Source organism: Equus przewalskii, chromosome 16, assembly GCF_037783145.1.
Source record: "Equus przewalskii isolate Varuska chromosome 16, EquPr2, whole genome shotgun sequence".
In the NCBI taxonomy this organism is placed as follows: domain Eukaryota; kingdom Metazoa; phylum Chordata; class Mammalia; order Perissodactyla; family Equidae; genus Equus; species Equus przewalskii.
Window position 1 is genome coordinate 9,608,015 of NC_091846.1, and position 27,011 is coordinate 9,635,025.

The following is a 27,011-nucleotide window of genomic DNA, read 5'->3' on the forward strand; positions in this document are numbered from 1 at the left end:
GGTTGAAGCTGAGATCATTTGAACTGTGGGCACAACTGAGATATATCCACATGTGACACACTGCAGAAACAGGGCATTAAATGACCATCTGCATTTTGAATTATAAGATCCCACTGTCCTCTTCCCCCTCTTGGCTCCCAGAATGCTGGTAGTGAGGCTTATACCCCACGGGCAGAAGATTAGATGATTCATCTCTAGGAAAGCTGACCAGTCCAAGAGAAAAGACTTACAGAGAATGACCTAGCCGGATCCCCCAGTGAAACATCCAGATCACAGCAGAATCACCGACAGGAAGCCCACTGATCAACAAGCTTTGCCCATGCACACATCATGTTATTGCCAGTGGCAAATCACCAGACATTGGAAGGGAGCCTCTAACACAAAGAAAAATTATTTCCAAAGTCAATTTCTATATCCAGACAAGCTATCAAGTACAAGAGTAGAATAAAGACATTTACAAAGTCTCCAAACATTTACCTGCCATGAGCCCTTTCTCGGGAAGCTACTGGAGGATGTGCTCCAACAAAACAAAGAATTAACCAAGAAAGAAGATAGGAGCGCCAAGACACAGGAGATCCAACACAGGAGAGAAAAAAAGAGAATTCCCGGGATGATGCTGAAGGGAAGCTCTGAGATGATAACTGCAGTGCACCAAGGAGGAACCTGAGCGTGGAGCAGGAAGACAGCTCCCCGAGGATGTCCCCACAACGCAACTAAGAGATTACCAATGTGATAATCATGTTGAGGACAGTTTGGGGATGAATTACTCACAAATACCAAAAAACTACACAATTAAATAGACAAGGCAGTTAGTAACTCTGGGGCGGGGCGGGGAGATGTACAAGAGCAGAAATATAATTATAGTCCATTGTGAAACAATATGTACATAGACAGAATGATGTAAATACTGATCGGTGATTTAATCAGAAACTGTGATGTCCCATAATTCATAATATTCTAAAATGTACATATTCTCCACATTTTAACATTTTGAAAATCAGACTGTATCCTGTAGTCAATATGACAAGAAAGTACTGGATCATAGTTTAATTGGGAGCACTTTTGTTCTTTTGTAGTAATTCACAAATAATGGTACATCTTAGAACGGATGGCATCTAAGATAGGAAGAAACATGGGAACTCCGTGGGGAAGTGAGGGAGAAGTATGAATACCTGTGTCCAGGAGGGAGGAGGAAAAAGCTAAACCCTCATCTTCCACAGTAACGGGTCAGCAGATTATTTGAAAAATTAACAAAGTAAGGATACAGCTTTATAAACATATTATTTAGAATGATTGCTGTAAATACCAGGAGTACAGCTAAAATCACAGACCGCGATTGGCTTGTGGGAGCAGTAAGCATGGGTATGGGAGAAGTTTACTGGGTTGTGATTTTTTCATAAGCCTCGTAAACATGTGAATTTTTAAACTACATATATGTATTAGAAGTAAAAGCAGTATATATAGAAATGAAATAAATAAAACGAAGTGCTCCATTTCAAGCCTCCCCAGAACAGAAGTTGTCGACTGTGAAAATAGAAAGGAGTCTTTATGGTCTCCTCTTTCAGGGCAAAGCGGCCAACATTGACCTCCATCCTGGGCTGGGGATGAAGCGTGGCTACCGGGCGACATGCATATTGCTTCACATGCCACCTCTTGCCTCCCATCTTAGGAAACTCAGCTGCTTGATTTTTCACTCTCAGGAGATGAGACAGCCGGTCTTGGGGGAAAGTGGAAACCGCAGCACACACGACGCATTTTTCAAATGCTTGTGTTACCCAGAGCCCTCGAGAACGAGAAAGGAAGCTGGCGGCTTGGCAGGTGTGGAGGCCCCTTCCCGCAGACATCTGTCAGCGGCTGTGGAAGCCCAGCCCCCTCCTCTTTGCAGAGGAAGAGCCCTGGATTCCTGGCAAGAGCAGGCATCCGTTCCACCGGTATGTTCCAGCTGCTCGTCATCCTGGAAGGAGGGTGGAAAAGCAAGAGAAAGATTCCTCCTGGTAGAGCCAGAGCCGCTTGCTCCTCAGATGTCAGACCTACGCAGGAGTTTCTGCAGGCAGAGGCACCCCGCTGCACCCGGGGCATGCGGGCACTGCCTGCCTCTGCGTGGGGGAGGGCACCATCTGCGATTCGGCCAGGGTCTGGGTGAGCCCGCTGACGGAAGTCGTGATTTGGAATAAGCACTTAGGGGTCGCGCGGTGGTCAGAGAGGCGATCAGGCCCACCAGTTCTTATCCCCTCCCGATCAGGACCGAGGCTCAGCTGCTGTGACATGCTACAGCCCACCACGTGTTCACGTGGAAACACTTCTACACGGTTGGTAAACAGCCACAGCCCCGGCCCCGCCCCTGGGTCTCCCCACCTCCCCGCCACCCTGCAACCAAAGGGGCTACCGACGGCCCAGCAGGGGGCCTCCCCGAGCCGGCTTCGGAGGTCAGGCTCTGATTGGTCAGGCCGGCTCGTTAAATATTTTAAATATCACTGCCTGCCACCAGATCTGTCAGTGAGAGGCCAGAAAGCCGACTTCCTGCAGAAGCCCCTCCACCTTCCTCTCCCGCCTCCTTTCCTCGCTAACCCAGCGTTTGCCAGTTTGAAATGCCAGGGAGCGTCTTTGCTAGTAAAACGTCTTTTTCTGTGTGCAAGAAGGGAAGCTGTGTTCTCATTCCCTGGGGGCCCCTGGTGCTCCAGACTGCAAGGAAATTTTCCTCTGTGACTTGTCCTCTGCTTCCCAGACTTGTTTATCCTGATGAAATTAGGTTAAAATGGCCAGGAAGAGCGTCCTAAAACGGGAAAACAAAGTTGCGAGAGGCGGACGGTCGAGCAGCCCTGGGTGAGGGGGTGGGGTGTGCCGGCTGAGAGGAACAGCAAGGGCCCAGGGCCTGTGGCAGCCCGCGGGCTGGAGGCCTCCGGAGGCCCGCACCCTTTCATCCTGCCTGCCACAGGCCCTGTCTCCCTCTGCCTTCCCACCTCTGTCAGCGCCACTCTGGGGTTCCAGCCCCTGCAGGAGGGGGGCCCCAGGCCCTGGCCACGGGGCAGGAAGTGTACCGGTCTCTCACCCGGTGCTGGAGGCAGGCCCAGCTCTCGCCAGTGGAGGCAAAGGAGAGGCCCAGCTCTCCGGGCTCAGTGAGGGCCCCAGCCAAGGGCACCCCACAAAAGGCCTCTGGCCCTCCGGGATGTGCGTGATGATCTGGGGACAGTTCAGTCTGTCTCCTCGCTCTCTCTAAAAAACATTCTCAATCTCTCAAAAGTATAAGGCTTGGGGCAATTTAGCAAATGGCCTTTTTTGTTTTTGTTTTTGTTTAGCTTATTTGTTTGTTTTTCTGTGAACTCAAAGGCAGGCTGCAGAACAGACAGGGTCCACCCAGTAAAGGCTCAAAAGACAAGAGGAGGTCCTCAATCCCTGGGCCGTCTCTTTCTGAAATGAGGAAAACAGTTGCTGACTGACTGCCTGCAGGGTTGTGGTCAGTAGCAAATTTAACCCAACAGTTTATAAAATGCCTTAAAAAGTGGAAAGTAGCTGTGCAAATGTAAGGGATACTGGTTTTCTCTTTTTTTCTAGCAAACTCGCCACCGTGTGTAGGGAACGCTCAGGCAGTGAGGTCAGGGCCTCGCAGCTTAGCAGAGCTCGCCTCGGCCCACTCAGCCTTCGTTCCCTCCCCATCCACACCCCACTCCAGGCCCTCCCCTCCCCAGATACCCAGGGTCTCCCTGGACAGGGGGGCCTCTGTGAGCCCCTCTCCCACAGCGTGCGGGCTTCGGGGCGTGGAGGGCGCCCATGGTCCTGCTGCAGCCCGGCTGGAGGTTCTGTGCCTGCGGGGGGGGGGGGGGGGGGGGGCGGTGGATGACCAGAAGGCCGGAGGTGGAACCCGTGTAAAGAAAGGGGCCATCAGTTTAACGGTCATGGTTGAAGTCTTCAAATGCACGCTGTTGTAGAAAAAAGTTTAAGGTATTCTCTACAGCTTTAAGAGGTAGAACCAAGTGGGCCCTGTGATAGGAATTAAGAGGTCAAGATTTTTTTTTTTTAGAACCATCTTCACCATTTTTTAGTGTACTATACTTCAGTAGTGTTAAGTATATGCACACTGTTGAAAAACAGATCTCTAGAACTTTTTCATCTTGCAAAACTGAACCTCTACACTCATTAAACACTAATTTCCACCCCCCCCCCCAGCCCTTGGCAACCATCTTTCTACTTTCTGTCTCTGTGATTTTGACTATGTTAGATACTTCAGGTGAGTGGAATCATACAACATTTGTCCTTTTGTGACTGACATTTCACTCAGCGTAATATCCTTGAGCTTCATCCATATTGTAGCATGTGACAGGATTTCCTTCTTTTTTAAGGCTGCATAATATTTCATTGAATGTATACACCATATTTATCTATTCATCTGTGGATTGACATTTGAGATGCTTCCACCTGTTGATCATAGTGAATAATGCAGTGAACATGGATGTGCAACTATCTCTTCAAGATCCTGATTTGAATTCTTTTGGATATATACCCAGAAGTGGGATTGCTGTATCATATGGTAATTTTATTTTTAAACTTTTGAGGGAATCTATATTGTCTTCCATAATGGCTGCACCATTTTACATTGGGTTGCACCTACCAACAGTGCACCAGCGCTCCAACTTCTCCCCATCCTCGCCAACACTTGCTATTTTCTGTTCTTTTGATAGTGACCACCCTCCTGGGTGTGAGGTGATAGCTCTTTGCGGTTTTGATTTGCATTGCTATAAAGATGTTGAACATCTTTTCACATGCTTACTGGCCATTTGTATATCTTCTTTGGAGAATTGTCTATTTGTGTCCTTTGCCCACTTTCTAATCAAGTTATTTGTTTTTGTTGTTGATTTGTAGAAGTTCCTTATACGTTCGGGATATATGATTTGCAAGACTTTGTCCTATTCCATAGGTTGGCTTTTCAGTCTGCTCATGGTTTCCTTTAATGCACAGAAGACTTTGTTTGATATAGTCCCATTTGTCTATTTTTGTTTTTGTTACCTAGGAGGGCAGATTTTCAAAGACTTTTTTTAAGTGATACATGCACAGGGTAAAAAATTTCAAAAAAAAGAAGGGAGACATACATAATACACATTTAAATACACGTATATGTCTACATATACACATACACATACAATTCTCCCTTCCACCCCGACACCCAGTCTCAGTTTCCTTCCTCAGAGGCAACCAGTTACCAGTATCTTTCCAGATAAAACCTAAACATATATTTATGTGTATCCTTCTTTTTGACCATACAAGATGATACGTATTATTGAGCCACTCCCTTTTTCTCACAAATCAACATGAATTAGAGATGGCCGGGGCAGAAGAACTCCTGTAAAGCTTTTTCCCTGTACATCATCAGTGCATGAGAATGGCTCCATTTTTCACCAGCTGCCCGATATTCCACAGAACAGACATTCCAGAATTTGTTTTAGTGAGTCCCCCAATGAAACACGGAAACCATGTGGCCCTTTGCTGCAGTGACTATCTTTGCACGTGTCTCTGAGCTCATGGGGACTCTATCTGTAGGATATAATTGTTAAAAATCGACAGATATAGCCACACAGCAGGTAGATTTTACCCCAAAGTAAAAAATTTTAGTCACCAAAACTGCCCAAAGTGGTGTGGACTACTTTAGGAGGTCCTGGGTGTCTGAAGGAAATTGAGACCAAGTTACAAACTTGTCAAGAATGCCATTGGATATATTCAAGCATTGTAAACCCATTAATCACAAAAGTCCCTTCCAATGCTGATACTCTACTTTCTAATAGTAGGCATAGCCCAAGAGACTCGACATATTTTTGTTGAATGCTGTTCACTGATAAAGCAAGATTCCCACTGGGAGGTGCATGAAGGTTATGTTAATGCCACGCATCCCAAAAGAGGCCCTTGGGTGAAGGAGTACTCTAAATTAGAGACTCTCCCATGGTGTACCTGTACCATGTGGCCCTGGGCAGTTGGTTAGAAAGGACATTTGGAGGAGCCCCTTCTTGTCCTCTCCATCCTCATCACTCACATTGTGCACATCTGGAGCTTCACACACGGGAAAGCGCTCTTCGGCAGATGTGGCCAAACAGGGAGTGCTGTTTCATTGAGAGCTGTTAGGTCAGGGTCCTCAGCCGCAGGGCCACAACACGGTGTGCTGTAATCCAAAGTGAGGAGTGTGCTTATTGCTCTTGCTAATTAAAGAACTGAGGCTTCCCAGGGATGGAAAGTTCCCTACCTTATGCCAGCTCATTTAATTTCCAGCAGTTGATTTCTTGAAAGATCTTTCCTATAAATACTGAACTGAAATCTCTCCCCCTTTCAAGTCTGTTTATTGGTTTTAGTTCTTCCTTTTAGAGCCACCAAATTGACTATTCTTCTATGTACCAGAGCTTCAGATATCTGAGGACAGCCATTCGATGCCCCCTCAGTCTTCTCTTTTTTGGGTCCGATCTCCTCAATTCTGTTTCAACCATTTCTTATGTGTCATGTTTTCCAGATGTTGACCATCTTAGTTGCCCTTTTTCACACCTTCCCAAGCAAAGGCCTCTGAAAGTGTGCCGCCCAGAACTGGACCTGATCCGACCAGGGAAGGGTAAGATGGAATTGTTTTCGTGCTCCTTTCTTTTAACAGGGGAGATCTCTTGCTTTGGCCTATCGAACATGCCTTTCCACTGTTTTGGGTGAAAGCACCCTGATTTCCCATTGGGGAATTACTCTTCCCTTAGTCTGAGAAGTCTTGAGGGCCCTTCAGTCAAGATTCTCCCTGCCCCCTCCTACTGGGATGGTAGCACACAGAAACCAATTTAGGCCGTTCCGACTCTGGTTCTTAGGCCTTTGAGCTTTGGGGAGAATGATATAACAAAAAACAGTGGAGCAGAGACATTCTGATGGGGTGGGGGACACACAAAGTCTGTCCATTCAATCCTGCTAATGTCCCCTTCCTCTTATTCTTGAGGGTTGGCCCTTCAGCATCCAACAACTATTCCATAGCTTTCTAGCAAAGTTCTTTTCCAAATAAGTTTGTCAGAGTCTGTCTCAATTGCTTGCAACTAAAGAACTCTGACACAATCAGATTACCTTGTCCTGGCTCTGTCCCTACAGGGGCTCACTGTGGGCCAGACTCCTAAATCTATTTCACAGGTTATGATCTTCTTCTATTCACAACACTTCTGACACCAAATGAGTGGGAGTTTTTCCCCACACCAACAAATTCTCCAAATCTCTGGACACCGACTAGGTGTTCCACAATTTAACTCAGTTCTGACACCAACCCTCCAGAGTTAGCACAGATCCCACAGGTTAGGGCTCAATCCTACAAAACTGCTCCCACTTCAGATGCCACACACAAGTCCCAGAGCCTCCTGTACTTCTGACCAGCTGGCTATCACAGGTTCAATAATTTCCTATAACAACTCACAGAACTCAGGCGAACACGTTACTCACTACTACTAGTTTATTGTGAAGGATATTATAAAAGATACGAATGAACAAATGGAAGAGATACATGGGACAAGGTATTAGGGGAGGGGGATGGGGGAGCTTCCATGCCCTCCATGGGCAGTCACCCTCCCAGGACCTCAGTGTGTTCACCAACCCAGGAGCTCTCCAAACCCCAGGGTTTAGGGGGTTTTAGGGAGGTTTCATTACATAAGTATGATTGATTAAATCACTGGCCTTTGGTGATTAGCTCAATCTCTGGTCCCTCTCCCCTTCCTGGAGGTCGGGGGTGGGGCTGAAAGTTCCAACCCTCTAATCACATAGGCGATGAGCTCCCATCCTGAAGCTCTCAAGGGACCCCCCCACCACCACCACCACAAGGGTCACTTCATTAGCATAAACTCAAGTATGGTTGAAAGGGGCTTATTATAAATAACAAAGATGCTCCTGTCACCCCTGTCACTCAGGAAATTCCAAGGGTTTTAGAAGATCTGGTACCAGGAACGAGGGATGAAGACAAAATACATATTTCTTATTATATCACAGGATCACACAGGTGCTGCCATTAAATCACATGTCCCCCAGTTCTGTACTTGGAAAGTTGATTTGGGACAAAAACACAGTCTTTGAGACCTTGAGTCTGTTGTTTGTTTCTGGTTGCCTGCTGACTTGGCAATCTCACCATCAAGGTCCATTCAAGTCACTGGCAAAAATGTTAAGCAGCTAATTATAGCTCATGCGTATCAGCTCTGTGCCATCCTTCAAGGCAAGAAAATCAGTGTTCACAGAGTTTTCCTAATTGGCCAATAAGCGACGGACCTGAGCTTCACACCCATGTCTGTCAGCTCCAAAACCAGGGAGAAATAATGGATTCTCTGACGATTCACAGCCCCGAGTCACTTGGAGCAGAAGTTGTAGCTTCAACTGTTGCTGAAGACCTCGACAAAGGGGGGCGAAGAAGCCTATGGAGCTAGCACCAGGCTGCAAAAGGCCAAGTCTCAGATGCTGTGCGGGCTGACTAACAGAGCAGTACAGCTACAGACTGGAGTCACTGAGGGTTGAGGCGGAGGTTTAAGGCATCAGATTTCCAGTGAGACAAAGGCCTGGGTGGGGAAAGCTCCTCCCACCCAGGTTTTGTTCAGCATCCTGAGCACGGGCATCAACACACTGACACACCCCACGTGCACATGTCGGCATCTCACCGTGGCGCCCTCTTTCCAATTCAGAGGTCACAGGAAAGACACCCCTGCTTTCTCACGGTGCCCCCTCACCCCATCTCGCTGCCTTGCTCCAATAGGAATGGCTCTTAGGGTCGGAAATTAACGACATAAAAGGTCTGACGTGCCCAGAGAAAAGACAAACACTGTGGGGAAATGTAAGTTATATAACATAAATTTAGATGTCGCTTTTACTGAAGTTTTTTTTTCTCACCCAGATTTGGTAGTTTAAGATCCTAATTTTATAACCACGGTTGCTGGGAGAACCTCGACTGATTCCGATCACTTTAAACAGCCTTTTATAGTCACAGCCTCCAGAGTATATTTCCTCTTCTTTTTCAACATATCACATTTCTTGGCAGAAATATCTAGCAGAAAGCACCAAAATTTTTATAATGAGGATAAAATCAAAATTTCACACATCAGATTTCTCTTGTAGATTATTTCTTCCTGTTGAATCTTTCCCTATTCTAGCTTTATTTTAGTGACTAAGAATTGAAAATTTGATTTCAGCGTCGTTCATTCATCTTATAGGATCTTGTGGCCAAAGGGCATTTGCTGTCTGCCTTGATTTTAAAGTGTCTGCATTCAAAGACTTGGCCGGCGCCGCCCCTCAGGAGCTGGGGTGCCTTCAGACAGACATCACCTCCCACTTGAATTCCGAGGGCGAACTCCAGAATGGCCTTCCCACTCTCCCTGTCTCAGCTTAACTTGGCTTCTCTCTACGATTTTCCATTTTAAAATTTGTGCTGTGCTCTTGATTCCAATGTAAAGGTTGTTTGTGAGTGCCTTTAGGAGTAAAGATCAAGTTCAAAACCGAAATACCACAAGATGCCCAGCGGGAGCCACGTGGAGAATCTTTCACTTACCTACCAAACCAGGCCAGGAGGCCCAAGAGGCCTTTGCCACTTCCAGCTGAGTCACCACCGGCTCCACACCTTCTGCTTTTTCCCCTGAAAATGCTTTCCCGTCTCTGCTCAGTGACTAACTCCATCACCAATGTGACCCAGTTTGTTTGGCAAGATGTGATTTTTTTTAACTCACGCTGCTTTCACTGGTCACGACTCTCACAGGCATTTAGCGGCTCCCTCTCGGCGTCCGTCTGGCCCTGCTGCCGTGCTGGATTGATGGCTCTCTCCCCAGCTGTTCCTTTCCAGCCTGCTCTCCTCTCCCTGGCAAATCCATATTCCATTTGCTTTTCTGCAGCATTTTGATATCTCCAGAGTCTCCTTAAAATAGACAGATAAACACTAATCTCCAAGGAAGTTGCAAAGCAGAGCCCACAGATTTGTACCAGCTCGGTAATCTGCTCTCGAGGGCAGCTGGCTGGAAAGCATAACAATGGGAGTCACCATGGATGGGCTGCTTATCATTTGCAGAGCATTCTGACTCACGCGGTCTCATTAATGTACGCGATCCCCCACAGCACAGGTACAAGTGGTCCTTCCATTTTGTAGGTGGGAAAACAAGGCCAAGGGATGAAGAAGTGGTCTGTACAGTATGTAGCAGAGAGGGCCAGGACTTGAACCTGCCCTTTTTAAAACTGCTGTATAATTTACATTCAGTAAAAAACACACAGATCTTCAGTGTCGTTTGATGAATTTGACAAATGTATACACTTGTGTAACTACCACCAGGAAAGGATATGGAACATTTCCATCACCCAGAAAGTCCCCTCGTGCCCTTTTCCAGTAAACTCCTAACCACTGTCTGACTTCTACACCATAGATTAGTTTGCCTTGAACCTGTCTTCTGACTCCAAACTCCATATTCCACGTCCCGTCCTTCTTCCATTACACATTACACCTTTGAAATTAACTCAATAGGCACCTTGGGTCCCACCTGGCTGGAATCTATAGACATAGGACTTTAGGAAGCCAGGCCATTGTCTTTCAGCTGAAAAAGTAGGTCAACTGGTGGAGTGGACCTGGAGGCTCACGACTTGGGGAATGCATGGAGAGCAATTCCAAAACCACACAAAGGCCCTGTCTCTAGGTACACTGTGAAGTTGAACGCACTGCTTGCAGGCCTCAGCACTTCCAGGTACAGACGGTTCCTGAAGGAAAACTGTTACAAGGTTTAAAAGAGAGGGGTCAGAATTCAGCTTTGAGATAAAAGAACACCAAACTGCAGTCCCGACCTCTGGGACCTCCCCACCCACCCTGAACTGCCGCAGCATCTGGGGCCACCAGTTCCAGGCAACATCCTGAATTTTCACACCAGACTCCTGTGGACTTTTCATGCCATCAGGCATGTGTAATCTGTAAACGGGGAGTTTTGCGACTGGAGGCCTCCATTTTAGGGAAAGAAAAAAAAAGAAAGGAAAGAAAGAATGAAAGCCCATTCTGTTACTTCCGAGGATAGGCGGTAAATGGCACTAACGCTGAGTCCCTTTAGGTGGCATTCCTATCAGGCTTTCCTTAATGAAGGGATACAAAATACAGTTAACCTTGTCTGCTTATCTGCCCACAGTTTTACGCTAAACTCTTTGTTCGCTCCGGTAGGTCAACTGGTTGCTCGGATCTTGTTTATACGCAGTGGCAGTGGCGCGCTGGTAAATGTTTAACAGCTGACTCTCCGGGAGGAAAAAAGCCCTGTTTTGTAGCATTTGCCGATCTCCACCTGTCCCTGACAGCGGGTTGGGAGACAGCCCGTGTGCCCCGGCTCAGCACGCTTGCAAGTTCAATAATACCTTTAAGAGAGCACACCATTTCCCCACAGGCAGCACGGAGAAGCGTGGCGCGGGCGGCGCTGCCGGCACCCCAGTGATCTCCAGGGCACGCGATTTGTGGGCGGCCCTGTCTGTGCCCTCCGCCTGCTCCTCCAGGCTCTCCCAGGGCGGTTTTCTCTCTCCAAAAGATAGGTTGTACAGGTGACAGTTTCCAAGGGCCTCCTCCCCTGAGCTGGAATTTCCAAACAAACCTTCAAAGTCATTTTTGAAGCGCAGAATAAACATAAACTAGCCCGAGATGAATTTCCACAAATCTCCAAGCCCGGGAATCTGGATCCCCAGCCTCCACCCTTCTTACATGGCCTCATTGAACGGCTGGTCTTTTAAGAGTTTTTAGAACAACCCTAAACACCCAGCTTTCTTGCTCTGTTTTGTTTTTTCTTTAGAAGACTAATTGCAGAAACGCACACGCACGCAGGCACTTCCTGCTCCCGGATGAGCCTCTGGGGCCGCGCGGAGAGAAAGGGACGGCAGGAAGCGCCGCGGCCTCGGCGGGAGCCGGGCGCAAGGTCCCCGGTTGACGCGTACTGGGAGGCCGCCGCTCTGCCATCATGGTCCTCGGCTGTAAAGCCAGGCTAGCAGGAGACAAGAGTCCTGGCGATTTGCAGACTCCTAAGACGATTTGTGTGGTGGGAAGATCGTCTTCCTTTTCTATCAACGTGCTGGAGGTCAGCCGGCGCATGTCCTGCTCCGCGAGGCCCTCTGACCGCGGTGATGGGCGCTCTCATGGTGCGTCTCTGCACCTTCTTCCCCCGAAATGCACCTGCCCCTGCACGACCTTTCCCAGTCGCTTCTCCATGTCCTGTCCCAACTTGTCCTTGCTCTTTGCATTCCGCTCTCGGTTTTATTTTCTGCTCTGCACGTTTCTTTCGCAGGAGCGTCGGCATTACATTTTTAAGCCTTCTGATGACTTTAGGTCTTTCAAATAATGATCTAAGCTTCCTGCCTCTCCTGTTCAGCCGGGTCTCTTTCATGCCATACGTTCGTTCGATTCCTTTGTTGACTGTCGTGGAGGGATTTGAAGATATCCAAGAAGAGCTCCCTGCCCTCAGTAATTTTGTAATCTGGGAGAGGAGCTAAGAGTAATACCTAGGCTGACAGCTTTCTGTATGTCAAGCAGTTTCCTTCCATTACCTTAGGGCTCATAATAATCCTTGAAATAGACACTAATTTTATTCTCATTTTACATATGTGATAACTGAGGCTCAGAGAGGTTAAGTAACTTGCCAAGGTCACACAGCTGGTAAATGAGGAAGGTAAACATGAGTTGGGTTTTTAACCCAAATGATTCTAAAACCTGAGCCCATACCACTGTGTGACATGGTAGGCATCCAAATAACAATAACATAAGGGGGAAAGTGCTGACAGCAGACACGAAGCAGAATTTAAGAGCTGGCGATTTCAGAAGATAGAGATGGAACCAAAGGTGCTTCATGAGAACCTTCTCTCTGGGAAGTAGTGAGCTCCCCGGCCCCTAGGTGCTCAGTGGGACTCTGGGCTAGTGCCTGCGCCTGGAGGCAACCTCTCTAAGTCCTTCAAGCCTTGGTGTGATGACTGTAGCAAGTGGCCTATGAAGTGAGCCTGGAAGGAAGGCTCCGAGTTGGTGTGACTGAGGGAAGAGGTGTTAAGGGTGGAAGAACACAGGGACCAAGTCTCCAGAGCTGGGACACCCAGGGGACGCCCTTCATTTTGGCGGGGGTCCTCATATGCCACAAAACTCACCCATGACTCGGGTCAGGAATATAAACACAGCTGCTGCTGGACAGTTAAAGAAGCAAGAAATGTCATCATTTCAGTCAGTGGTTCTCCAACTGTCCTCCTGAGCTGACGCCATGAGCCGCCCTCGGGGATCCTACAGGTCAAATGAAAGAATTGCGTTTATTACCAATTTTCAGGGGTGGTGGAATCGTACAAGTCTCAAAGACACCTCAACCTCAATACAGACAGTCGAAATTTGTCTCTTAAATTTTCCTTAAAGCCTTGGCAACTGCTACCACTTATCTGCCAGTGAACACTGATACAATAGAACAAATAAATGAGCATAGCTAACAAAAACTAGCAGAAAAACACAGAAATAACCAATTAGGCTTGGTCTGACAGGCTGAGTTTTTTTTTCATGGACAGTTGGTGGTAATTTTAGATTGCATACATATGTTACAGAGTCATACTTTCCACCCATAAAATTTTTCTTAAAGCATTTAATAAAAATAAATACATCAATATTTCATGGTGTTCTAGAAAGAGCACCATGGCTTCAGGTGTGCCCTTTGCCTTCCTGGGATGCAGTGTACCTGAGTGAGGATTATATAATTATTTTACTACAACGTGGATAAAAGGGTAGAAATTCGAAATGGTGGGATTGTACTGTTGTTAGGCTGGCGGACGACATTTTGAAGTGCTGTTGGAAAATGGTTCAATTCCAAGGCACAAAATACAAAGAGGGTCCCAAGCCTTCTCTCCCATCAGTCCTGCTTCCCCTACGGTAGGGGTCCCGCACCCAGTGGGGATGGATCAGAATCACCCCAAGAACTTTTTCAGAATGCACCCATACTGCCACCTCCCCTGAGGATAGTGCACAAGTGTGTCTCAAGGCTATGGCTTGTGAGAATCTGAGAGGCCCGTGGGAGGAGGGCAAGCACAATTTGAAAAGGCCTGACAGGTGACTTCCACCCCTTCACCTGCTTAAGAACCTCTGCCTAGATCCCAGTGACCAAGACCTTTAATGGTGTTTCACCAATGGTTTAAATGTTCCCATTTAAAGATTCCCTTTGGCCAGCGGCCAGCTGGGGCTCATATCTCCTCCCCAAGCCCACCCTTCTCCCCAGCCCTGCAATAGAACCCACACTGGGACACAATGTCCCAAGCCGGGAACAGGCCCGCTGTGCCTGATGCTCCTGCAAAGCCAGTGTGGGCCGCAGCATCTCGGCCCACTGGAGCCCCGTCTGCACCAGAGGCCTTGTGCTGCTCAGCAACTGATGCTTGAGCGGTTGCCACCCCAGCCTCAGGCTGCCAGCACTGCCAAAGTCTCCTTCTTGGAGCACCCATCCGCTCCCAGCTGAGCCCATCTCCTCCGAGGTTTCAGCAATCCTCTAGATGCTAATGACATTAGCAGAGGCCTCTGGAACTGCCTCCTGGACCTTCTACCTAAACATCCGTCAGGCACTTCAAACTCAACATCTTCAAGACTGGCCTCATCATCCCCTGTCCTAACCCAGTTCCTCTCCTATAATTTCAAACTCATTGGGTAGTACCACCATCTACCCAAGCTAGAAAACTGGGAGCCATCCTTAAATCCTCATTCTCTCTCCCTCAACCCTTCACCCATAACCCTGCAAGCATCAAATCCTGCTTATTTTATTTAGCTGGCTTTCCTACGATCGCAGTCCTAGCTCGAGCCCTCATCATTCCATCTGGATTTAATGCAACAGGTCTCTCAGCCTTTTCCCCCACGAATGCCATCTTCCATACTGCTGTCAGAGGGGTCTATTTACAAAGCAGCTCATGTATCTAATGACACAGTCATTGCTGGAAGCCAGTAAAGCCCTACCTCCCCACCTTCATCGGCTGCCTCACCTCGCCTGATATTTTAAGCCCCATCTAGACAGAACTGTTCATCCCTTGCCTCCCTGTTGCCTGTACCTGATCATGCTTCCTCCTCCTTTGCCTGGAAGGCTGCCGCTCAGCAGGTGTCACCAGTCATCTCTGACCCCACCGCTCCCCTGCCAGGGCTCGATGCCCTTCCCAAAATTCCCACCATCCCCGCTGCTTACTCCTAGATTACCCTACTGGTTTACAGCGTCTGCTTATGTGTTTGTCTCCTCCAATGACTGTGAGCTCCTTGAGGGCAGGGACTGTGTTTTCTACTGTCTTAGAATTGGCAGCCCCTAGAGTAGTCCTTGGCCAGTCATTGAGCAGAGTCACCTAGAGGGTAAAAATCTAAAGCAAGCTTCAGCATAGGCGTGTCGGCGAGTCTAGCCTTCCGTGAGGAAATGCCCAAGTCATGGCCACTCCAAAACCTGTACATGGTGTCTCCTCTGATGGGCATCTCTTTACTATTACAGCATCTCCCATAGTCTCTAAAAGAGCAGCCTGGCGGAGGGGAGGACTCACATTCAGCCTGGATTATCCTCCTCAGTCTCCCCACGTGAATGTAGCTGAGACGTCGGCCAGGACCCAACAGCCCACCCCAAGCTCTCTTTCTCAGGACTGGAAGTCACCTCGGGTTCTCCGTCACCTCCCTAGACACACACACACAGGTCAAGTGTCTCCTCCCGGCCACAGCCCTGCTCCCACACAACCCCCCAGGTTCCCCCAGGACCTGAGGAGCCCAGCGCTGGCTTGCCCCAATTCAGCAGCAGCCTGGTGGCATCTTACCATCCCCACGCTGACTGCTGGCTTGACACCCTACCAGACGTCTGGTTGCTCCAACCTCCTGTGGCCATAGAGAAGGAACTGGCCCTTTGAGAACCAGACGATACTATTAGGCCTGTAAAGGGCCACCAAAGCCTCTTAGCACAGAGTCCAGAGAAGAGAAACACAGCTCTGGCATGGCAAAGCTGCTCACCACCCCCTTCTGATATTTCCTGGGTATTTACCAAGTGCATGGCCCTCACCAGCCATCTTAGAAAGGCAGTTTAATGTCCTGAGTAAGAACATGGGCTCCACAGCCAAGCTTGGGTTCAAATCCCAGGTCTGCCACTTAGTAGTGTGTGACCTTGGGCAAGTTACTGTCTGTACCTTTCTGTGCCTCAGCTTCTCATCTGTAAGATGGGGATGATAGCAGTAGTCCCTCCCTCACTGGACTAGAGTTAATGAAAGACCGGTGCCTGGGATGTTGTGAGGACTGCACAAGTACCAGCTATCGTTATTTACGTCTATTATGTCATCAACTCCTCATAAACATCTCATTTTACAAAAGAGGAAACTGAGGCTTGAGATACGAACTAGACACAGGGCCAAGCATCTCCAGCAACCACATCCTCAACCACACAGGCCACGCGTGGCCCAAATCCCATGAGCCATGAAGCTAGGCCTCTGTTCCCAAGGGTTAAACTGGGCAAGACGTTCTGCATCCCTGTATAGATAGTGCTTATATTTGTAGTAGGAAACATGCTCTTAGCTAATTCAAAAGTAGGAAATGTCTCATCCTAAAAAACAGTTCTTTTTTTAATAAAAACAAAAGCAAACAAACACCCTTGCCAATTAACACCTGGCCAAGTCGCTCCATTAACAGGAAGAAGATACGGCGGCAGAGCAAGGGTTCAGGGTGCTGAGTTTTGACTCAGTGTTTCTAACAGGCCCCTCCACTGTGCCCTGGGAATATCAGAGAACTGTGCACACATAGATGTGGCTGCAGATGGGGCATGGGGCCTTCAGCTGCCAAAGGTCGACTGGCAGGAAGCCCGTTGGTACCCTGGCGGTTTCCTGGGCCATGTGACATAACTGCCAGGTTGTACTTCTGCAATTACAGCCCCCAGGGGCCAGCCACGTGGAGCAGACACCGGTTGCTATAATTTAGAAAGGCTGAAGCGGTCGTGCGTCTAGTACAAGGGACAACTTGGGAAGGCAGAGTTTATTGTCGTTCAGCTTTTATGGTGACAAACAGCCTGATAAAGAGGAATGTTGCAGTTGGATGATTCACGAGGTGCAGGAGGCTTTGCATGTGGCTTTGAAAGATTATAGATACCCTAGGCTGTCAAGCAGAGCCAGTCAGTTACAAACTACGAGTCACCTTTCAGCTGTTGTCCCTTTACACGCCTTGTTTGGAACAGAGGGAGCCAACAGCTTTCAGTCACCACCGGTGGAGCCCCAAGCCCACATGGAGCATGGGGACACCCTCAGCCCAGGCTGCTGTGTGGTGTCAGGTTAACAAGACAGTCAGTTAGGGTTCGACCTAAAACGTTCCTCTCCCTTCCCACCTGCTTGGGTGTGGATCTGAAGGCTCGGTTCTGAGGCTCCGTGTCTGGGGAGAGGTGCGTCATTAATACTCCCTAGCTCCCAGTTTCGCACGGATCCAGAGTCACAGAGAGAAGTGGCTGTGCGGGCCGTTCCTTTAGAATGTGGTGGACATATTTGTGTTTGGAGAGGCTTAATGGCACACTCCAGAATCCAGCATTAGAAGTTGTTTGCTTTCAGGGAGAGAGCATTACACCAGAAAGATATGTTTGTGGAAAATGACTCCGTGGCAGCAATCCACAGCACGTCAGTGCACTGCAGCAGAACAGCACACCTGGCAACTGGCTTCCTTCAGATTTCAGTCTTTGGTGTGAGATAAACACACACACCCCAACGGTAAGCATATACGCGCTGCAGCTTAAAATCTCAATGCTCAGTAATGCAAAAGACACCCAAATCATCTGTCTCAGAGTAGGGCCTACTTCTTTCACCATGAATTCCCTTACCTTTTAAAATCTACCACAGTATATTCTTACTTTACCCGGGTTCTTTGTAATTAAACTCTACATTCATCTTAATTGAAAGAAAAATTCTTTTTCAAACTGAGAAAACAGCTTCCCGCCAAGTTTACCCAAACCTGAGAAAAATACAATCAGACTGTTTTTGTTTTCATTTCTTTTCCTTAAACGCATCAGCCAGAACTGTCCCTGTTCCTTAAGCCAGTCCGTTGAGCAATATCTGGTCAGATCACCTTTACAACACTTTTCTCCTCATTGAATTTCTCCCATACAAACACAGTATTACATATTTCCTCATCAATGCATTTGTGCCAGTAAAGTGGCTGAGGCAGGGCTGTTTGGGGCCCTTGCCCAGCACTCACCCCCGCTCCCTTTTCTTCCCAAGTAGGCTGTGTGAGCGAACAGCAAATCAGTTAGCCTGAATCGCTTCCCACTGGAGGGAGAAAGGCAAAGACTCCCGCCCTCATTCTACTCTTACTCACAGCCCCTGCTAGTCATGGGATGTAAGTGTATTAGAAAAGATGGGACAATTAAATAAACTCTGGTACCAAAAGTAACCCATAGAAATCAGAATTCCTAAGAATAGCCCACGATCTTGTTGTGTTCAAAGAAAGTGTGGCCAAAAGCACGACCATCCACCCGGTCACATGAGCCAGAATCCCAGAAGTCACCCATGTCCTCGCCTCTCAGCTTTATCCCTACATCCAGGCAGTCACCTCGTCCTGTTGAGTGTCCCTCTCGCCAGCTCCAGAATCCACCCATGGTCTCCACACCACTGCTCGCCTGGACTGGTGGTCTCCGTGCCTGCAGTCCTGCCTGTCCCCCGTCCCTCCAGCAATGGGGGCTCCAAATGCAATTTCAGCCCTCTGTCTCTCCTAGGGGGCTCCCCATCGCCTATACAATAGAGTCCCAACTCCTCCACTTGGCATGCAACGACCTGCAGGACTGCACTTCGGCCACCCCTCTTCTGGGCTCTCAGCACCACGTGCCCATCCTACGACGGAACACGTCCCACTGTAGTGTGATTAGATGTGTATGTGTCGGCCTCGCCCCCTTGGCTGTGAGACCCTCCAGGCCAGGTGCTGTCTCTTTCAGATCTGATCTCCAGCACCTGACACGGGAAATGCTCACTCCCTAAATGAATGTATAATATAAAAAATCTTCCTTTTTTTCCTGAGGAAGATTTGCCGTGAGCTAACACCTGTTGCCAATCTACCTCTTTTTTTTTGACTGAGGAATACTAGCCCTGAGCTAACATCTGTGCCCATCTTCCTCTGTTGTGTATGTGGGTTACCTCCACAGCATGGCTGATGACAACATGGCTGACAAGTGATGTAGGTCTGTGCCCGGGATCCAAACCCACAATCCCAGGCTGCCGAAGTGGAGGGGGGTGAACTTAACCACTAGGCCATGGGGCCAGCCTGCTAAAACATAATTTTTATGCCCTGCCTTATTCCAGATGGGACTTGAGATAGAAAATGAGTAAAGTTTATAAGGATAGTGTCTATCCCACTGACTGAGATGAGTACATGAGTTTATGAGCGTATGCAAATAAGCTGTTAGCCCTGTGACCATCTTCAGTACTCGTCTCTGTAAATATTAATAATCACTGCCATTTGACAATATGTACCAAGCACTTTATATTAAATCCTCAAAGTGTCTAAGGCAGAGTTTTCTCTTTTTACAGGTGGGGAAACTGAGTCAAGGAAAGATTAGTCAATGTGTCCAGAGTCACATAACCAGTCAATGAAGAGAAAAGATTCAGTCCTGGAGACCTTCTATCTCCAAGTCCTACACTCCTCCCGCTGTGTCATGCCGCCTCTCTGTGTAGAGCTTGGCTTCTGACGCTACGAGCACTGCCAAAATTCTCAAACAGTTTGCTATGTCATAGTCAGCAAAGGCTGAGGGTGACACTGCAGCGTGGCCTTAAAGGAAGAGGCTGGAACTTATGACTAAGGAAGTGTTGCCTGAACTCTCACCACACCCGAACTTTATCCCCAACCCGCACCTCCAGGCTCATACTCAGGAGAGTGGAGCAAGCCTTAGGAGCTGCCTAGAAGACACCTTGACCTGAAGTAGTGGGAGCCACCAGGGGACTCAACTATTTGCATCCATTGCCTAAAGGGTCCTTTGGAAACGACTGTAGGATCTGCAAGCCCCAGGGAGGGAGGGTTACTCCAACCCCCTTCACAAGCCCTCTGTGGGAGGATACCAGGTCTCCTTCTAGGAATGGACTCAGGCTCAGAGACTGTCAAGACTGAGGTGGCACACTGGCTTCCCGTCTCTGGGGATGAGGAGGTGGAGGGAAGGAGATGGGGAGAGACCACTTGGGGCAAGACACAGTGACCTAGATCCCAGGTGAACCAAGTGGGAGTGGGACTGACTCCTGGACAGGAACAGCCTCAGGCAGACTTGTTACTGCAAAATTCGGCTCCCCCTGTACAGCTAGCATGTTCCCTCACTGCCGGGAAAGACAGAGAGAAGACCCCAGCCAGGAGTCAGGCAGATTTTACCAGCAGGGCAGACCCTCAGCCAAGACACAGCAGCATGTTGTAGGGAGTGACTGAGGCCAGCAGACAGGGGAAGGGAGAGGGAGAATGGAACTGTTATTCGCTGAGGGCCTACTCTGTGCCACATCCTCAGGGTCAGGCCTGGACCAGGAACCAAGAGGAAAAATACAGTTCACAGCAGATGCTGCTCTTGCCTCACTCAAAACCACTCCACCCTCCTTCTAGCAAGATTTCCTTTGCACTAAAGGCTGGAATGCTAAAGACCTCATTTTCCAATTCCCTTGCCCTGGGGTTTCCACTAGTAACCTTCCAGGTTGATTAATAATAATGGTAACTTACCCCAGGCAGATACTCTGGTACATGATGCAGCGTGAGCATTGTTAGGGCCACCACACTGCTCCTCTAGAAGCACAGGGTGGAGGTGCTTTGGACCTTCTCCAGCAGGGGTGACAAAGGCACTAACGTCTAGTCAGTCTCTAACCTCGTGGATGCTGAGCAGCATCAGCATCAGCATCAGCACAGCTTCCTGCGTGGGCAGCGTTCCGGCCTGCCGCAGAGGCAGTGTGGTTTCTGGGTCAGCCGTGGCAGCAGCAGGTGCAGCACTACCTGGCCAGGCCAGTTTTGCAGGGTGGCTCTGGGACTTGGGCGCAGATCCCCCACCTGGAGCCTCCTTCTTCAGCCTTTGCCACCATTCTGTAATTCAGTGGTTCCCAAAGGGTGGTCTCTGGCCCAGCAGTATCAGCAGCACCTGAGAACTTGATAGAAATGCAGATTCTTGGGCCCTACATAGACCCACTGAATCAGAAGCTCTGGGGGGTGGGGCCCAGCACTCTGGGCTCTGAGGAGCCTTTCTGCTGATGTTGATGCGTGCCCAAGTTTAAGAACCTCTGCTAGAAGCCAACAGCCTATAATGAATCCATTTCTGCTAAAACTAACTAGAGTCGAGGCTGTTGTCTGCAACTTAACCCTGACGGAATCACAGTCCCTGCCCTCAGGGTGTCCATGCGGGGGACAAGCAACTACGACAAAACAGCACGATGTTCTGGAGAAGAACAAAATAGGGGCCCTTAACCCGTCAAGAATGCTGACCTCCCAACTATTTCTATCGTATGTCCTTCTCAAAAATTTTGAATGCGTACCCTCAATAGTTACACTTATTTCTAAATATTATATCTACTCTATTAATATATTATAAAACACATATAAATAGAACCTTAACCTAAGACACTTTTTAAGTGAACATAAATAGAAGTTCTGCTGTTTTCTTCCTGCACCCCCATGGGTGGCACTTTAGTGATCACTGGTCTAGAATGTCAGGAAAACCTTCCAGCAGAAGTTAATAGCAGAATCAAAGAAATTAAAATGATGGTGCAGGATGTTTTGGTGGAACTGCAAGTAGGTAAAGGTTACTAGAAAGAAGGAGGGAGTAATAGGTGATGACGATAACAATGACAGTGATGACAACAATAATAATTATTATTAAGCAGCTAATATGGTCATTTAGCTCTGAAAGCAACCCTGTGAAATAGAATTATTACGCCCATTTTTCAGGTTGGGAAATTGAGGTTCAAATGTCTTCTGTCTAGTAAGTTTGGATTTGAAACCAAAATCTGAGTCTTTCTGCTGCCAGTTTCTGGCTTGGGCTACTGTGTGGCTGGCAGAGCCACTGGCTGGCCAGAGAACACCAGAGGAAGAGCCAGTGTGGAGGGAAGTGGTAAGTTTTGTTTTGATGTTTGAGAGGCCATGAGATATCCAATACGCAAGTGAACATATGAATCTGCAGAATCAAAGTCTGGCCGCAGACAAACATTTGAAAAACTTCAACTTCATACAGTAGTTGAGACCCTTGTTTTGGTTTGATCACCTTGATGGAAAGAAGCAAGGAGAGAGGGAAAGTGGAAGAGACAAAGAGAGGAAGGGTAACAAATGGAGCAAGCTTCTTGATGAGCCAGGAGGGGATAGGACGGAGAGCACTGACAGGCTGTGAGCTTGGGACAGGAGGAAGGACAGAAATCAGACAGACCTGGGCTTGACTTCTAGCTCCAACTCCTACCAGCCACACAACCACGGGAAACAGAATGACCCTCGCTGCCTCCGGTCCCTCATCTGTAAAGTGAGAACAATGACAGTATCTCCATCTGACAGATTCTGCAGATTAAATGAGAAATGGTATCTGTGATTGGCCCATAGAAAGAACTCAGTATTTGTTAGCTATAATTATCCGATCATCCTTATAACCTGTATTGTTCTCCGAGCCAGGAAGGAAGCAGGTAAGGACTAGTGCAAATGTAGATAACCTTACAGCTGGGGGAGAGAAACCACTTAACGGAGTTCTCAGCTGAGGACCTGGACGTGTGGACCAAGCAGGGGGCAAAGTCAAGAACTGACAGTGAGAGGCGTAGAGCAAGGTAGGGGCTTGAGCAGAGGGGCACACGTCTGTAAGAGCCACAGTGGAGATAAAGAGAGGAAATTCACTAAGTCCACCCAAAAGGATCTCTGAGTGGCAACGAAGGCACTGATGATAATGCCATTTACAAAGGACCTTCAGCAGAACAAAGTTGGAGGGCTAACACTTCCTAATTTCAAGATTTACTATAAAGCTACAGCAATCAAGACATTGTGGTATTAACATAAAGACAGACAAAAATATCAATAGAGCAGAATTAAAAAGTCCAAAAATAAACCCATACATATAGGGACAACTGATATCTGACAAAGATACAAAGGCAATTCACTGGAGAAAGACTAGTCTTTTCAACAAATAGTGCTGAACAATTGAACATCCATATGCAAAAGAGAAAAAGATGATCTGTGATTCACACCTCATACCAGATATAAAAATTAACTCAAAATAGGCCATAAAGGGGCCGGCCCGGTGGCACAGCAGCTAAGTTCGCAGGTTCCACTTCAGCCGCCCGGGGTTCACCGTTCGGATCCCAGGTGCGGACATGGCACCGCTTGGCACGCCATGCTGTGGTAGGCGTCCCACATATAAAGTAGAGGAAGATGGGCACGGATGCTAGCTCAGGGCCAGTCTTCCTCAGCAAAAAAGAAGAGGATTGGCAGCAGTTAGCTCAGGGCTAATCTTCCTCAAAAAAAAAAGAAAAAGGGCCATAAACTTAAATGTAAAACCTAAAACTATAACACTTTTTGAAGAAAACATAGGAGAAAATCTTGGAGAGAAGACTAGGCAAAGATTTCTTAGCTATGACACTAAAAGCACAATCCATGAAAAAAATTTTGATTAATTGGATTTCATAAAAACAAAAATTCTGCTCTTTGAAAGACACTATTAAGAGAATGAAAACATAAGCCACAGACTGGAGAAAATATTTGCAAAGTATGTATCTGACAAAAGGCCCGTATCCAGAATACATAGTGAACTCTCAAAACTCAATAATAAGAAAACAAACAACTCAATTAAAAATAGGCAAAAGATTTGAGCAGATGTCATTTAAAAAAACATATATGGATGGCAATGATGCTCAACATCTTTAAGGACATGCAAATTAATATCACAATGATATACTACTACATACCTATTAGAATGACTGAAATCAAAAAGACCAACTCTATCAGGTATTGGCAAAGGCAGAGAGGAACCGGAACTCTCATGCACGCTGGAGATAATGCAAAATGGTATAGCCATTTGAGAAATGTTTGGCAGTTTTTAAAAAGTTAAACACACCTCCCACATGATCCAACCATTCCACTTCTATGTATTTTCCCAAAGGAAAAGAAAGTATATGTCCATACAAAGACTCGAGCAGGAATGTTTACAGCAGCTCCATACAGAATCTCAAAAAATTGTAAGCAAAAGTATTGATTAAACTAGGTGAAAAAAAGGAGATAAAACCATCATGGTCAAAGATAATAAGATGTTATAGTCGAGAATCAATTAAAATCAAGATCATGTTCTTGAAACTCCCATTCTAGGAGACTATTAAGAAATTAAATCCCTTTTGGAAAACAATAGGGACCTTTATTATCAGCAGAAAACCTTTTATAATTATTTTCGTATTTTAAAAATAAAATAACATGGATAAGACAGCAAATAAAGACAATGTGGTACTTACATCTTATATTCCCATTAATAAATGAAAACTTATTTTTTGTTAGAAAGAAACTGTAAACAAGACTTAATGAGCCCTTTCACAAATAAATGGATAAACTGAGTACCGCCCTACTGTGAAATACTACGCAGCCATAAAAAAGAATGACCTCTTGATACACACAACACCCTGGATGAATGTCCAAATAATTATGCAAAGTGAAAGAAGTTAGACAAAAAAAGAGTACATACTATATGCTTCCATTTATATAAAACTCTAGAAATGGCAAATTAATCTATAATGACAGAAAGCAGATTCAGTGGTGGCCTGGAAAATGGGGGAAGGAGAAGGAGGGACAGAGAGAGATTACAAAGGAGCTCAAGGAAACTTTTGAAGATGACATGTGTTCATTATCTTGATTGTGGTTTCATGAGCCTAGAAGTCAAAATTTATCAGATTGTACATTTAAAGTATGTATAGTTTACTGTATGTTAATTATCACTCAATTATGCTGTTAAAAAGAAGAGAAAACAAAAGTATACTCAATTTACATGGTGATTTTAAAAACCAGGTGTCCAATAACCTTTATGATTGATTGATTAAAATCACAGTGCAGCTATGATTAAACCACATATTGGTCTGCTGGGGCCACCATAACAGACTGGGTGGCTTGACCAACAGACATTTATGGTCTCACAGTTCTGGAGGCTGGGGGTCCAAGATCAAAGTGTCAAGAGAGTTCGTTTCTCCTGAGGCCCCCCTCCTTGCTTTGGACACGGCCCCCTTCTCCCTGTGCCCTCACATGGTCTTTCCTCTGTCCACACGCATGTCTGCGTCTTAGTCTCGTCTTCTGAGGAGAACACAAACCACATGGGATTAGGGCCGACCCTAAAGATTTCATTTTAACTTAATCCCTGTTTAAAGACCCTGTCTCCAAATACAGTCACATTCTGAGGGACTGAGGGTTAGGCCTTCCACATACGAACGGGGGGAGGGCACAATTCAGCCCATAACAAACCACATTTTCCATTTATATTACCACACACGGCACAGTTAATTTAGACATAGCCTAATTTCTTTTAGGATATTCTAGTTACGTGAATTGTATGCTTCATAGAAGAGACTTTTTTTGAATTAGCAATTCTACTAAACTACTAAAAGCTATACCTGAGCCCCTAAGAAACCCACACACAGACGAGATAAACTGGCAGAAGGAAATGCGATCTTTTGGGAGGTGGGGCGAGGGACGGACAGGTTAAAGACATAAAAAAAGGCCTGAAAGTTATTCCTTGCGACAACATGCAAAGGAGTTTTTTCTTTATCCTCAGGTCCTGTCTGCCCATCAGCCTGCTTGGGTGGACCCAAATGAGGTTTTTGTGTAGTCTGGTCTGAGGCCTGTTAGTTCCCGCTCACTGGGGAGACATTCCAACACCAGTCCCCCCAGAATCATGACTTTATGACTTAAATACATGGCCAAGTTTCCAGGCACAGCTCCTTCCACGCTGTGGGACCAAACTAGCACCTGCTGTGTTTGTGAGCCCCCTTTTCTGTCCATGCCAAGGGCAGGAAATTCAAGTGAGAGAGAGGCAGGTGAGGAAGTCAGGTGTGGTGTGAAGCAGGATGTGAGTGGACAACCACCTGCTGAGCGAGGCCCCAGTGTGGGCCTTTGAAAACGCCGAGGCCCTGGTTCACACAGTGAATTGTGAACGTTTTTGTTCAGATAATCAAATAAAGCTCATTTAGGAATTTACACAGATTCTAAATTCCAAAGCATTCTTACTGTGCCTGTGATGAAAACTTCCCTTTGGGGGCAAGACCCTTGGACTTGAACGTGGAGCTGGGGAGACTGGGAAAGGAGCAAATGTGTCAACCTGGGCTTGAGCGGAGCTGCTTGTAAACTGATGATGGGGCGAGAGATAAGCATCACTGTTTCGGCTGTTAGATATGCACCCTGACCCTGTCCTACACTCAAGAGAATCATAGTCATTTTCCAAAGCTTTTTTTTTCCTGAGGAAGATTCACCTGAGCTAACATCTGTTGCCAGTCTTCTTCTTTTTGTACGTGAGCCCCCACCATAGCACGGCCACTGACAGACGAGTGCTGTAGGTGCACACCAGGGAACCTAACCTGGGCCGCCAAAGTGGAGCATGCCGAACTTAACCGCTGGGCCACCGGGGCTGGCCCCCAAAGGTTTCTTTAAAAGAAAGGGTAAATTACGTGCGTTATTTCAGTGTTTGACAATCTTCCCATATTTTACTAAAACACTAATGTGGAAGCAGGAGGATCCGAGGACCCACCAGCGTGGCCACATTGGGAAAGTCATGTTGCCCTCTCCGGGCCTCTCTTTCTTCACAAGGAACTGCTGCTGGTTCTTCGATTTCTAGCTAAACTCTCACTGAGTAAGTTAAGAGGCAGAAAGACCAATGTGGTATTTCAGCCAGACCTGAGATCAAGAGGGCAATGAGAAAATTGTGATTATTAAGGATTATTCTTTTATTAATAATTATTATGGTGACCATTTATTAAATATCTACTATGTGCCAAGTCCTGTTCTATATATATATATATTATACATGTATATATATGTGTATATATATACACATATATATATGTGTATATATACATGTATAATATATATATATTATGTATAGCATACACAA

At 47.0% G+C, this 27,011-nt stretch overlaps 2 long non-coding RNA genes across 5 annotated transcripts in view; one reads left to right on the top strand and one right to left on the bottom strand.

The window, feature by feature from the left end:
- The first annotated feature begins 1,507 nt into the window (after positions 1–1,507).
- Positions 1,508–10,231, top strand: LOC139076314 (uncharacterized). Its single transcript, XR_011527759.1, has 3 exons — positions 1,508–1,931; positions 6,488–6,583; positions 9,180–10,231. It is a non-coding gene; the product is annotated as an uncharacterized lncRNA (long non-coding RNA).
- Positions 7,427–27,011, bottom strand: part of LOC139076313 (uncharacterized) — a 38,998-nt gene continuing 19,413 nt past the window's right edge. For 3 of the 4 annotated variants that reach the window (XR_011527758.1, XR_011527756.1, XR_011527755.1), the window contains exons 2-3: positions 13,099–13,228; positions 7,427–10,712 (exon numbers count right to left, since the gene is read on the bottom strand). This is a non-coding gene — a long non-coding RNA (uncharacterized lncRNA). Of the gene's footprint in view, positions 10,713–13,098; positions 13,229–20,638; positions 21,080–27,011 lie in introns of those variants that run through there. The other variant, XR_011527757.1, reaches the window with a different exon arrangement.